A 15,859-nucleotide genomic window follows, 5' to 3' on the forward strand; every position below is an offset into this window, starting at 1 on the left:
TAACAACCTTTAATATACAACTCTCCCTGTAAACTGCACGTGAGCGAAAATCAACGGGTGTGTTCACAGCTCAGCCGCAGCACAGTCAGACAGTCTTTTTCTGGCACGCTGTGGACGTCATACCGACTTTCAGTCTAAGTCAGAGAAGTCAGCGAAGGTCATAACTGATAGCTCCATTGACAGCTGCAGATTTCATCAGACTTGTTTTTCTACTGATGCACTTCAAAATAACACAGTTGTGTTCTTATTCACTCTTAGCTTTCAGCGACAGATGCGGTGACACAATGCAAGCAACCGCCCAAACTGCGCTGACATTTTAGGGATTTCGGATGTCTAGGGGTCCAGATGGTTGAGAAGCAATTTGAGGAAAGGAGTCATTTTGAAAGAAACTACGAATGAACACCCTATCAATGCATTTTAGGACGTGGGTGGTCTGCAGTTGACACTCTGCGGGGGGGGGGGCTACCGCCGACAGGGGCTAACATTCACCATCAGGGACACGGAGCAAACAGACTGGAACCTGAAACAGGAACTAAACTAACGATCTGCAGATTACGCGCAGTCCGTGTTCTTCGCCACCAAGTCATCTTTCATACCGAGGCGCTCAAACGGAACATTCGGTGGTGGAGCGCGATGGTCGGCTGACATACCTTCACACTAAGGCATCTCGCTTTGGGACAACGCTCGACACAGGTGGAAAGGCGGGGCGGAAGAGAATCTGCATGGTGCACCTAACCTACTTTCTTGGCAGTTTTTTCACTGCCATTGTGTGGCTCAGATTGACATGTGAGAACACCCAAAGCTCAAGGATAAGAAGGGCATTGTGCGCCTTAATGAGGGGGCAAGCCAATATGTGCACGCAGAATCAATCACAGGAGCAGAAGAGTAAACAAAGCACAGGGGAATAAAAGGCAACTTAGGTACTCGCGAAGGAGTGTTTCTTCCGTTACATCACATGCCGGCAAACTCCATCCCCTCCAGTGTGCTGACTGGGTCTCAACCAATGAGAACGCAGCGCGGAGCGATTCACAATGGAGCGCAAACACACCAGGGGGAAGGACCAAGTGGATGAGGATTAACTGTGTGAGCCCTTTCTTTGTGCTTCGTTGGCACCGGAGCAACAAGCAGGAGCTGACAGGTTCCCTAGCTTCCTTGCCTCTCCTTACCCAGAATGCACCTAGACTGGCCCAGTTTCTAAATCCTCCTTTTCACGTCTTCACTCCTAATCCCTTATCTTTTATAATACAGTCAAATCAGTCAACTGTACCGGGAGCAAGACCAAACCTTTGTCAGGCCGCACTGAAGTTGTGTATTCGAGAGCATTTAAGAAAAGACCTTATAACACATCTCTTGTTACAGGAGGACTGGTTCTCACACGGCCCGACCCCGTCACCTGTGAGTAATCACTCATCGACTCTCCGCCCACAAAACCTCCGACTATTTTTAAACCCGAACCTTAGCGTGCAAAGCTCCGGCCGTGCCTATTTTCTTAATGACAAGGGGGGAAAATGTTTTTGAAAGCAGACATGATGTAAAATAACTTTACTGCTAAAATCTGAGCTGTCGGAGGGAATTGAAAATTCCCGAAGGAGGCATAACTGCAGCGGGTTCGCAGTCGGACTACACAAACCCAACGAGGCGCCTTCCAAGAACAGCAGCAGGAGTTCGTGGTCAACTCGGAATCGTACGTTGGGATGTTGTAATGTGACCTTTTGTACAAATCCAAATTATGCTTTACTTTGGTCCAGCATCCCTCCCACCCTTAAGGGAGCACAACACAAACCCCTCCTCTATGAGCTTCTGCAGGAGATCATGGGCGCAGCTGGATAAAGCAGGATGGTCCAGTCCAACAGCCTGAAGCCCCAGGAGAAAGGATTGGCCACAAATGGAGATCGCCCCTCCGACGGCCTTCGCTGCAGATTCAAAGGCTTGACGGGACATTAAAAGCCCCGATCAGCGAGCGGGTGGGAATGCAATACAACCAGAGTGGTTGTAGGGCCTGACGGGGCGGAGGGCGAGGGAATCAATGCACAACTTGGGCCGCACGAGCTCTCGGTTGCCACTTTTCCACGTCCTTCCAGGATCGTTTGCGATTCTCCCAGGATCGGGTTTGTAAAATGTCATTCGTAAGAGCGATCTGTACTGTACAACCTTTGCGTTCCTCCCAGGACTTGACCCCACAACCTCGTAGTCCCCAGTGTAGTATTCTTATCCATGCTCCTCGCTGTAACACACTTAATTATGGATTATTTATTTTTTGATAGCATCAAGTTAAAGGCGCATTTCTGGACGGACGGGTGCAGGACGGTGTCAAGACTGGCCGAGACCAGATGAGGGGGAAGTTAAAGGTCATTTTGGAGCGGAGCGTGTCACGTCTCACACGCCAAGCACCGCTCTTCGCGTCACAGATTTTAAACAGCAAGTCAGCTTTTTTTGGCTGTCATTCTCTTTCTTCAGGAAATTACAGTCACATTCTTGAGAACTAAATGGATCCTTTTTTTCCCCTCCCTCCTCCCCCATTTCCCTCAGAAATAGCTGATTTCTCTGGCACTGCAATCCCCTTACGACTGCGAAAACAATGAATTTCTGATACTTTTAATAATTGCGCGTCTGTATTTAATCACACCTGCACAAACTTAGATTATTTTAACATTGACTCGTGCTGGATTCCGTGTTCTGACAGCAGGACCACTATGCAGGCTCTGTCTAGAACACGCTGCTCATCGGCACTGGACTTTTCGCGTTGCTGTGCGTCTCACTACTGACACTGAAGCAGCTTTCAGCTCTAGCTTATGAGTAGCGGCGCGACAGTCCGCAAAGACGATGGCCCGAGAGAGAGCAGCTTGACGTACAAGTGGTAGCGTGGTGGTTAGAGCTGCTGCCTTTGGACCCAAAGGTCATGGGTTTGACTCCCACATCCAGCTGTTGTACCCTTGAGCGAGGGGTACTTACCCTACATTACTACATGAAGGGGTAAATAATCATAGGTAGTTTAACGTCGTAAGTCGCTTCGGTGAAAATGTCAGTTAACTGAATGCATGTAAAGGAAAGGCAGACGGTGTCCCGAAGGGCTCCAAGAGAGAGCGGGAGCGCGAGAGATGCGCACGTGGCGGCTGACGGACGCAGATCGGAGCCCGAAAGACGCATCCATGGCACCGGTCTCGCTTGTGCTGCTGTCCACCCTGCAGGCTGTTTGGCTGCTCCGTGTGGAAACAATGTGATCCTAGCAAGCAAGAGCCGTGCAACAGAAATTGGAAAACTTGATGTAAACACCTCACAGCCGCTGACTATACACTTAGGCTAAAAAGGCCCTTTTCCAAAAATTCTAATGTTCCTTTGTCTTTGTGTATCTGACTGAGTCCATTCCAAACCAGTATTGGCATAAAAAGTCCAAGCAAAGAAATAGAAAAGGTTTTACTGAGGAAATATTTAATTTAACACACAGTTATAGAGAGCAGTCAAAAATAATTAAATGTGAGGCTTAAAGCGTCCTTTACCATCTGTTTGTCTTTAGAAACTGGTTAAAATACTATGAGCTAAGCAAGGCTTAGAAGAAGAAAAAAAAAAAAAAAAAAAAAAAAAAAAAAAAAAACTTTGAACCTTTTTTTCTGGAATGGACACGTGATAAAACTTTGGTTGGGGTTAACAGCAAAACCCAAGAATAAAATGCTGATGTTGCTACAGCCCAGACTCTCACTCTCTCAGACACAGACACAGACACACACACACACACACACACACACACACACACACACACACACACACACACACACACTTACTTTATGATGGATGACAGACACCTCCCATTTGGCACCACAGGCAGCGTGTTCAGTATTTTACATTCCCAACCTGCTGAGGGTTGACATGCGCTTCACCCTCCAACTTCCCTCTCACAACACACACTTTACTTTTCCGCACACCATATCAGCAGGGGGCGCCACTCGTCCCCCCCCCCTTCCAACACGGAACATTTCTTTGCCTTTTGCTCTCAGCCGAAGACAGCATGCTGGGAAGTAAACCCATGTTCGGTTGTTTCGTTTATTAAATACTTCCTCGGTTTCCTTCTTTTCGACTCGTATTTTTCACTCCCTACACTGTTCCTTTGATTTAGTCAGAGTGTTTCTCTTGGCTTCAGCTTTCGCCAAAGGGGTGCATGCGGATTACATTCTGAAGACAGTAACACGACCCACCTGAAGAAGTCCTGTTATTTTTTTTTTCCCCTTGTCCAAAAAGGCCAAAAAGAACCTCATTAATAAGCAAAAGCGAGCTGGAAAATCATCTGACCTTCATCAAAGACCCACATTCACCTGCTTAGACTTAAATCGTGTCTTGCTCTTACAACCGTCAGAACGTTTAGTTAGTTTACTAACAGGGTTATGCAACCTGGTAAAACGCCCCCCCCCCCCCCCAGGACAACTGAACAGAGTGAATACGCACGCTGAGAGGAGGAGTGTAGCCAGGGCCACACTAACCTTCACACTATCCAGCTCCCGGGGCACAGACACAGACGCAGACGCGGGCAGCCGACTCGACGCATTTAATCCTCTCGGACCCGCGCCATCGTCATCGGCGGGGAGGAAATGCTGAGCATATGGAACAATCTGTGCTCAAACATTATTTATTAGACACGGCACGGATGCAGCGCGCGTGTGACCGTGTGCGACAGCTTGGGTGGGAGCTGGTGTTTGCCGACACAATATGTTGCCTCATCTTGGTGACTCAGCGCGCGTTTGACCGCTCCGTCCCAGGGCAAACCACGCAGACGCAGGCCGCCCTCCGTGCGACTCTCTCGGAAACCCGGGCCACGCGAGCCTCTTTCAGGTGGCCTCCGCTCGCCTGTAGAATGACCGATTTTTCCCCTGGGCGGGCGCCAGGTATAGCAGAATGTAATTATCATTTATTTTTCCGCCGAATGAATGAAGCAGCAGGACAGCATCGCGAGCCAGAGGAGAACGTGGAGAAGTGCCACAGTTCGCAGCAAGACATCGACAGTCCTGGCTCACGTCTTCCTTCACATGATCCAGAGCGAAAACCCAAGCGGATGCATTGTTCCGCTGAGCGCTTCGGAGTGCAACGAAGGCATCCCTTTTATCGCGGTACAGCTCGGGCGGCGCTTTTGTTCCACTGGTCTCCTTCAGAGTCTTCAGACATCTCTATGCAAAAATGGCCAAGTGTTCAATCACTGATTAAAAGTACATTTACATTTATTCATTTAGCTGATGCTTTTCTCCAAAGCGACTTACAGTGTTGAGTTTACAATTATTTACCCATTTATACATCTGGGTAATTTTACTGGAGCAATTTAGGGTAAGTACCATGCTCAAGGGTACTACAGCCAGAGGTGAGGCTCGAACCTGCAACCTTTGGGTCCAAAGGCAGTAGCTCTAACCACTACGTTCCCAGCTGTCCATAAAAGGATTACAACAATTATTAATTATTGTAATATATACATATTAAATATGATTTCAAGAATGTTCAGACTTTTACAAGTTCATACGCACCAGTACAAAAAAAAAATAGATCAGGAAGACACACTCACTGAAAACTGGCATGACACACCACTTACAGTATCTAACATGCAGAGAATGGAAAAAAGAAAAAAATAAATAAATAAATCTTTTGAAAATCAAATGCAATACCAAAATCGTTTTGCCTCCTCCCACTGATTTTCCAAGGTCGTGTTATAGACAGCAAGTCAGTGCCCCACATAAAAGAATCTGGAATTATGCAATAAAGTAATAAATACTCCAGTGCGATGTGAACGGCACCTTCTTACAGTAAATGTAAATAGCACGCCTACACAATGTGAAACCACTACAATTAAAGTAACACTCTGCTTTCTAATAGCTGCCCATTTAGATAGGGAAACAATGAGCCCTTCATCGAACCGGTCAACACCACGCAGGACACGAGGAGGGTTTCGCGCAAGCACTTAGACCTGCAGCTCGCTGTATCCTTATTTGAACTGGAATAAGGAGACAAATAAGGAGGGCAGCAGGGCGAAAGGGCAATTCCGCTGTCCATCTCACACGTATTTGCCAGTGTTTTTGATGCTTATATAAACGGAGAAATGCTGCATATCGAGAACAAACAGGGAGGGCTCAACTGAAGGAAACGCAGGCGCTCCGGCACACGAAGTTTGAGCCGTCCAAGGGCTACGCCGTCTTGATTCGAAACGGCAACAGACTGAGAACCGAGCCGCCATCTCACTTTCGCACCTAACCTCTGGTTCTCTCACGCGTGTTTAAAACCACAGGTTTGGGGCGTAAACGCAGGCTGGAACGTGACGAGCGGACGGAAAGTGGGAAGTCCTTCCCTCACCTAGAGCAGCAGGCTGGTGAAGACAGAAAGACAGTCGCTTTGCCACCACAAGACAAAGTACAGTACCCAAAGCTGGCCTTTCACCTACGGTGGATGCTGGGGTGCCGATGAATGACGTGGATGAAAATTAAGTTTGCTTGTTTGGGAGGCCTCACCCTCTGGAATTCATCTGTTTCGTTGAGTTTTGTGAGGAAAAAAAAAAAAGAAAAAGTTGTTACATTTCATGTCGAACGGGTTGCTGAACATTTCCTGTTTTACCATAGTAAAACATTCTACGACCTACTCATTACTGAAGAAAAAAAAAAAAAAAAAAAAAAAAAAAAAAAAACTCTCGGTAATCATAATGCTGACATTTACTTATTTGCACCAAAAATGTTTATTTTACGGCGCTCCTCTACTTTTAATACCTACAAGCAGATTTATTTTTACTCAGACACATGCATGTGCAAAAATACAAATATGCAACATACTGGAGAATTTCTCTATACAAAACATTTGCAGTGGGGCAGAGTGCTAATAGAGACATTCAGTTCAGAGCTGGTTAACCAAGAGGAACAGGAACAATTATTGCTATAGGTAGTGGTCGGATACCAAACTGGATTTTCCCAACTCAAAAAAGGCCTCACTAGGTGGAAAAACTAACTGTGAAGTGTGGACTGTGGATTTCCTGAGTACACTAATATTACGCATGACAATAAGTCCTGAGAACATGTGACGATTTAACAAAAAAATAAATAAATAAAAATCATACAATCATAAGAGATTGGGCTCATACCCATTTTTAGCAAAAAGAACATGGAGTGAAACTTTGAAAAACATCCTGAAGATCCTCCGCTGGTACCCTTGCGTACACTGTCCTACACCGTTTTAATCATGTAATTTTTCCGAGGCTACTTCCAATTTTACACTTTTGCAAAGCTGTGCATTTTAACTCATTAAGTAGTTTGGCTCTATGGACACTACAGCACAACTATTCTGTGTCCTTCTCCACCATCTACTGCGAGATCCGCTCTTGTCTTGTACCATCAGACACTCGCAGATGCTCACAGATCTGTAGAGCGAGTGACAAAAGAAGCCAGGCGTGCCCTACAGCTTTGACCCTACCGTGTCAAACACACCGCTGGACTAAATGCGCTTTGTCGGGTGGAACCCCAGATGAGGAAAAAAGGGAGTGCCAGTTTCCTCTGGCTGGAAATGTCCAACAAAGCTTTCCGGTCTGCAACACTTTCAAGACCCGATAATGTTACACATAGAGAGCATTTCTCTTCCTCCTCTCCCCCGGAGCGTTATTTTTCTAACCCGCATGGAGGAAACGGCTCCGAGACCGGGCCCGGACGCCTGGCCCCTCTGCCTCTGTCAGTGCAGCAATTCATTTCCCTTTTAATGTACCATGACGCTCATCTCGCACTCCAGCGCTCCCCACTGAAAGCCCGGCGCACAAAAGGCAGCCGAGCGCTTTGGACGGTGCGTCACAATCTGCTCCCCCCCCCCAGCTGCCGCAGGCGGTGAGGCATGACGATGGTTCCCATGCACACACGCTCATTTTGTGCCTTGTTGGGAGAAGGCCACAAGGCGTGGAGATGCAGTCAGGCTCGTGCTCGTGCTGCTGCTGCTGCTGCTGCTGCTGCTGCTGCGTCACCTCACGGGCCTGGAGCACTTTCAGGAAAAACTCGACTGAGGAGATCATATCTGTGCATGAGCACACCTCTCTCTGTCTCTGTGTGTGTGTGTGTGTGTGTGTGTGTATACACGCTGGAGGTGGTCAATGGTTGCATGTTAGCTTTTCGTCTTCGAGCAGAAAGGCTGGGTGGTACTTTCAGCAGATGGGAGGGAAGAGCTGTGATTGGTGAAGAGCAGGCGGGCCCTCAGAGGCGCAGCCAAGCGTTGGACGGCAGCCACACCCTCACCCAGGTGAATTCATACCTGATCTGCCCGGGGTGCTGACAGAAGAACCAACCGAGCGACTAGAGAGACGCAATTAAAAGATCTAAAGAGACGCACCACTGACCCAAACAGAGGCAGGGCAACTGGCTGACACTTATGTAAGGGAAGGGGGTTGGGCTGTAAAGGAGGAGGACAAAAGCAACATCCTCAGGCCATTCAGAGAAAACACCTTAAAAGGTGATGGTTCTAGGAGATGTAAGCCTGATAGGGGATGACGAAACTAACTTTGGCCCAAACAACCATGCTATTATTTCTCAGAACTCCATGTAGTTGTAGCCGAACAGGTTTCCCTAACATACACCTTCATTTGTTTACCGCACAGACAAACCGATTCAAACGCTAATGCAGACATGCTGGTTGCCAGGTAGCGTAGAGGGAACTGCACACAGAGCCAAAAGTTTGAATCCAAGCTCAGTGCTCAAGGTACAGCTCAAAACCAGGGAAAATACATCTACATTTATTCATTTAGCAGACGCTTTTCTCCAAAGCGACGTGCATCTCACAGAAGACACAATTTGTGCATTACATTAAAAGACAGAGACATGGCTGCAGACGTGATTCTTAAGTAAACCTAATTTGTTACTTTACGCTTGATGCACCGATGTTCGTCGCTCCTCCATTTGACATAAAACGCAGGATAGATGAATTCTGATAACCTTTCTACAAAATTTTTTATAAGGTACATAAACATTTACATACAATACCGGAATAGCGGCTGTGTAAAGGCTCATCTGGGGATGATCACAAAGTTACGGTGCATGAACATTTACAGCATACATGAGGTGGGGAGATGTTGGGCGAAACGGGTCCAGAAAAGGTGAGTTTTCAGACCCTTCTTGAACGTAGGCAGAGTTCCAGCAGTTCTGAGTGAGAGGGGGAGGTCATTCCACCACAGCAGAGCCAGAACCAAGAACCTCCGTGCTTTGCCAGTCCTGTGCGGCACCACCAAGTGAGCGGAAGTAGATGAGTGAAGCAGTTGGGTTGGGGTGTAGCGGTTGATCAAGTCCTGTAAATAGCTGGGAGCAGTTCTATTGATGCTTTTGTAGACAAGAACTAGGGTCTTGAATCTGAAGTAAATTTGAATTTGAAAATGAATGCCTTTTTCCTCCTATTAGCATTTGATTTTAAGGAAAAGTAAGACACACCTTGTAGGACAATCTCAGGATGGTATAAATGTTGCATAGTATTAAGCTGAATATGCTGGATGGTGCACAGGATGGTAGACAGACCACAGGAAGTACAATCCCAATTTCACACCTGGGGCCCAGCACTGGCACCGAAACTGTCCCGGTTCTCTGCTGCGGGCCAAACGTTTGGAAATGTCAAGAGTGCAGATAAATGACACGCTACTGTGCAGCCATTTGCAGTGTATGAAAAGCCTTTCTTTCACTAATACATGAAAAACAGACCGAAAGGGGGCTGGTTTAGCTGGCGTTTGCCACGTTAACCTGCTATTTCAATAATACCCGAGTGGCAAAGCCCCGCAGAGCTCTTCTCGCTGCCTTTATACACGGATCCGAAGCAAAAACAGCGCCCGCGCGGCAGAGCCGCCGAGGCCTAACAGGCTGCTTCCGGAGACCCGTCGAGGACACGCTTCGACGTGACTTGTCTCGGGGGAGGATGTCACTCTTTGCAAGCTCACACCCATTCTCTCAGGGCAGATGAGAGAAGACTTGGCCGCACCGCAGATTGACACCCTCACACCTCATGACACTCCACAGTTATTTTTGGGGAAGAGCCAGCGCGACACACCCCATCGCACTTTCCCGGCTTAAGTGCTCCTGCCCTGGAGCTGCAGGTAAACTGGCAGTGAAGTGGGGGGATGGGGATGGGGGTGGTCTGGGTGTTCGTCTGCCTCGTCACTCAGCACTGTCACATCACAAAAGCTCTCCTCGCTGCCAGCTTTTCACGTAGCCCACCACAGTTTACATAACGGTGGCCTGTTTACAACACACAAGGGCTCTCCTGCTCGAGGCACAGATATTAAGGGAATACCAGCAAAACGATCCGCTTGGTTTACCTCAAGGAAAGGGGGACGCTCAGATGAAGTGAGGTTTCGTCAGCAGATAAGAGTTTTTGCACAGTTTATATGAACTTTGAGAATGTACTGTTCAAGATTAAACCTTCGCGCGGCATAAGCGATTTTCATTATGAAACTGTCATCCACACACACACACACACACACACACACACACACACACACACACACACACACACACACAGTCTGAAACCGCTTGTCCCGTGCAGGGAGCCAGCAGCTAACCTGGCAACACAGGGCGCAAGGTTGGAGGGGGAGGGGACACACCCAGGACAGGACACCAGCTCATCGCAAGGCACCCCCAGCGGGACTCGAATCCCCGACCCTCCGGAGAGCCGGACCCAGTCCAACCCACTGCACCACCACACCCCCAACTGTCCTCTGTCCACAAATAAATTAACATTAATGCTACCAGCCGAGGAAAAAAAAAAAACAAACAAAATTCAAACAAATATTAAAATGATCTGATTATTCCAAGTGAATTAAAACACTGTGGTGTAGGACAACCTACAGTATAATCACAATGGTCCAGCAGGAGACTCTGTTCATCCTTCCTCAAGTTAACAAAAGCATCACCAAAACTCCTGCTGTACACATGAGTATACTGAACTACCACAATATAAGAAAGCCCAGATACAGATATGACTAAATGTACATTAACCAGTTTTTTTTTTTTGGACTAGACAATAACTATTCTATATCTACTGATAAGAATTGCTTGAACCCTGTTAATTACTGCAACATCTTATCAAGACAAAGCGCTTTCCAGTACTGTTGTGGACCAAAACACAGAAAGACATTTGACCTGCTGTTAGCCCTGTGTTCATTGTTCAGAGCTGTGGCCCAAACCACAGCAAATCTGCGCTCACCCGTCGCAAGTCCCCCTCCCCACCCACCCCAAATAACTGGAGTGTTCTGTGGGGATTTAGTGGCACCTAGTGGCCGAAGAGCGCAGTGTACACAATGCACGAGTCGCTGGTGTCAATTGCACTTGATCAAGGACAAGCTCTTATTAGCAACGTGTCCCATTTGACACAAACATGTATCACTTTCAGCTTGCTTCCCAAAATAAGGAAACATGACCACCAGCACAGTTTAATCCACATTAAATGTCCAGCACAGGGGTCTCCCTCATAAGCCATACGGACATACTGATTTCACATTTCCCTCAGTGCATGGTGATGTCTTACACACTTCCCAAGAGAGACACCCTACACCATCCTAGGGGATGGAGGTGTTCAAGGGTACATACCTCCCATTCAACCTAGCGGATTAGTTTTGTCAAGGTTATCGAGCATTTTACACACACCAATGCTCAGGCAAACCTGCTTTGCCCCCCCCCCCCAATATTTGTGCGTAATTCTTTTTAGCACAACTAGATTTTTTGTTCACCCCAAATACTCAAGGTGTTACAAGACTAACCCTTTCTAAAAAAAAAAAAAAAAAAAAAAAAAAAAACAAATTAAATATTTCTTAAAGAATCTCACAGCATCTAGCTATGATGCATTTTACAGTCCTTGCTGTAAGAAAAGGTTCCACATCTTGTGATGTGTGCTCTTGGTAAAGTCACACTCAAATTATTATTCCTCTTTTTTTTAAAAAGAAAAAGTATTCACTTCCATGAATTTTTCCCACAGTTTGTTACAAGCAGGGAACCATGATTTAATTGAATTGAACCAATTCTAAGTACTATAATTTCAAAGCAAAAAATAACATCTTATGAAAAAGAATGAAATGAAAACTTAAGTAAAAAGGGGTGCGGTGGCGCAGTGGGTTGGACCGGGTCCTCCTCTCCAGTGGGTCTGCGGTTTGAGTCCCGCTTGGGGTGCCTTGCGACGGACTGGCGTCCTGTCCAGGGTGTGTCCCCTCCCCTTCTGGCCATACGCCCTGTGTTACTGGGTAGGCTCTGGTTCCCCGCGACCCCGTATGGGACAAGCGGTTCCGAAAATGTGTGTGTGTGAAAACTTAAGTATACACCTAAATTACCACTGAAGTTGCCAACTCTACTGTACAATGACTGGAGTTTACCTATGAGCAGCTGAAGTGTTCTGCATGATTTTATAATGAATACACCTGTGTCTGGGAGCTTACCCATGGAAATACTACACTATGAAGACCAAGGAGCACTCTAATCAGATTTGAGACAAGCTTCTGCAAAAATACCAGTCAAGGTAAGGATATTGAGAACAAAAAAAAAAAAAAATTCCAAGATATTTATTACAACTTAAAGCACAGGGAAGTACATCATTAAAAAGGTGAGAAAATGTGGAAAAATTCAATCTGCCCAAAACAGGCTGTCCTGCAAAACTAGTTTCTGCACAAGAGTAGTAGTAAGGAAGCCCACCAACAGGCCTACAGCAACTGTAAAGGAATTACAGTTTTCATGACAGTAATGGAGAAACAGTATGAGACAACAATGGCAATCACACATAATAAATGTAGCCTATATGGAAAAGTGGCAAGAAGAAAGTCTTTCTTCAAAAATTAGAAAAAAAAAGAAAGAAAGAGTCACATTTCAGATGGAGTTTGCCCAAAGGTGTGCAAGTGAGGGAAGTTTCTTTGGGTCAGCACTATGTTTCGTGTAAACCTAACACAGCACATCAATCCAGGTGTGGTTACTATTCCCACACTGAGGCATGGTGGTGGTAGTATCATGCTTTGGGGATGTTTTTGTGCAGCAGCAGCTAGAAAGTTCATAAAAGTATGAGGAAAAATGAATGAAGCTGAATACAGAAACATCCTGAAGAAAAATTTGCTGCAATCTCTAGTGCTCTTGTGGACAATGTCCCAAAATATACAGCAAACACCACACTTACCAACCAATGTCTACAACTACTTGTCCCGAGCGGGGTCACTGTGAGGCCGAGCCTAACCTGACAACACAGCACAGGGCCGAGGGGGACGGGGGACACACCCAGGACAGGACGCCAGTCCATCGCAAGACACCCCAAGCAGGGCTCAAACCCCAGACCCACCACACAGCAGGCAATGGTCAAACCTGCCATGACACCATGCCCCCCTCACACCACACTTAAGAGGCTTAAATCCAAAAGATGTCCTGGAGCAGCTTAGTCTACAGACCTCAGTCCAATTTGGCATCTGTGGAAAGACTTCAAAATTGCTGTTTAAACAGTCACGATGCAACTTAATGGAGCTTTGCACCAGAACTGTCAAAGCAGACCTGTTTTAATTGGTTCCTACATTTAAATGTAACAACATGTTGTTTGAACTGCCTCCTTTGTAGTCAGGTAAGCAATATACTAGGCTTATTTCTCAACTGTTTTTTTTTTTTCATGTAACCATTTTGACAGTCTTTTCTGCATCAGTTTCAGATTTACAATCAGTTTTCTGGGTACACCTGCTGTTCACACATACAGCTCACCATTAGTGACATGGTTGTGACTCAGTATATAAACCATGCAGACTGGGTCAAGATGTCCAATTACTTTTCAAATGAATGTGAGACTGGACAAGATGTGTGCTCTAATTGACTCTGATTGTGAATGGTTCTTTCCTGCATTTTAGAAAAAAAAACCACTCTCCTGTGATTTTTGCAAATTACACTGTCAAGAGTTTACAGAGACTGGTCCAATAATCATCATCTACTTTGCCATGTTTTTGTGAGTGAAGACAATTGTTAATAACACAGGTCAGAGGAGAATGGCAAAACTCATGAAAGCTGATAGGGGGCAACAAGTGCAAAAATAACAACTCAATAGCATGCAGAAAGGAATCTCTGAATGCATAACTCCTCAAACTCTAGAGTAGATTGACTACAAGAACAGAAGACCATGCTGGGTTAAAACTCAGTGAGCTCAGAAGAATGTGAAGTTCTTCTCGAGTCATAGTGGTGCAAGGTCAGAAACTGATATAAAAATAATAAATATGTGGACCCATCCTGTTTGAGTCAGTGGTATAGAATTGAACAAGGGTACCTATTTTTGAAAACTGTGGCTGGTTGGTTTTTTTATGTGAGATTTTTAACATGCAAAGTGACCCTTAGCATGAAAACCTTTCAAAGGTTCACTATGAGTCTAATTCAGCTCAGTGTCACTTACCTTCAACTGTAGGAATTGACAAACATATTCTGGATCAACTATCAAAGTGAATTACAGGAAAACCACAACCCCCCCCCATTTATACACTGTGGTGGTTCTGGTGTTTCAAGTATGCAGTATTAGATCATTTAAGTTTTCCAACAGACATCTAACTTTCTTAAAATAAATTAGTTTAACAGGATAACAAATCTCACCACTACAGTTTGGCAGGTATCAAAGAAGTTAGGATGGATGGCCAATCACTGTTCCTCAAAAGGTGCAAATCTGAGGGTGTTAATGTATATATATATTAATAAATCATCTCACAAATAAGATAAAAAAACAGATGTATTATTACTACTCCTTTGTAGCTGATCTATTCCAAGGCAAGTTACAGACTGTATACAGTTTGTAAACTGAGCATCTTGCATTTACTTACCAAATGATACTGCTGGCTCATTTTTTTTTACTGGAGTAAGTCAGGGAAAGTGCATTATTCAAGAGTACTACCTCAGGTGGAGAGATTGGAACCTAGGACCTTCAAATGTCAGGGTGACCACTCTAATAATTAGTCCAATTGCTTCCCCAAATGAATTAAGCACTTCAATAAAGCAATTAAGGGCTAAGTTAAAGGAAAATCCAGCACAGCCTGCAGCTCTTCAGGACATGGTCAAAATAGTAAATTATCTTTACTTTTAATAGCAGGGCAAAGTATCAACCCACAAGGAGCTGAGCTTCATATCGGTAGTATCAGCAATGTGCCGTAAGCCTGGAATTCTCTGGCTACTGCTGCGGTAAGTATGGAAAGTGACTGAGCCAAATACATGACAAATGTTTTATATGATTAATAAATACACTGGGACCTGGGGTACAAACATTAAAGTTATGAATTTTCTGATACAAATGTTTTTCAATTGTATTTTCTTCACTTATCTTTTTTCAGAAATGTTTTAGGAAGCAGTGTCACCTGCATTTCCATAAACCATTGTTAGTTTCAAGCAGATGATGGTTGGAAGCACATAGAGGAGGGGTGTGTGGGTCATTAAATTCAACTGGCTTTTACAGCTGACCAACACAGCCAAATTACTAATAGTCAGTTGCAAGCAGCAAGAGGAGGAATGTTGCATGTGTTTATTGGCAACAGTTGGCATAAAATAATGTGTAGAGATAATGGGCAGCATGGTGGCATAGTGAGTAGTGCTGCTGTCTCATAGTTCCTAGGTAGTGCAAGAGGATGTGGGATTGATCCCCACTCAGTCGGTGTGGAGTTTGCATGTTCTTGCCATGTCTGCATGGATTTCTTCTGGGTGCTCTGGTTTCCTCCCACAGTCCAAAGACATGCTGGTCAGGTTCACCCATAGTGTGTGAGTGAGTGAGTGAGTGAGTGAGTGAGTGAGTGAGAGAGAGAGAGAGAGAGAGAGAGAGAGAGAGAGAGAGAGAGAGAGAGAGAGAGAGAGAGAGAGAGTGTGTTCCACTGATGTATAGATGAGTGACCCAGTGTAAGCAGTGTAAGTCACTT

The sequence above is a fragment of the Scleropages formosus genome, chromosome 15 (genome assembly GCF_900964775.1).
Source record: "Scleropages formosus chromosome 15, fSclFor1.1, whole genome shotgun sequence".
Classification (NCBI taxonomy): Eukaryota; Metazoa; Chordata; class Actinopteri; order Osteoglossiformes; family Osteoglossidae; genus Scleropages; species Scleropages formosus.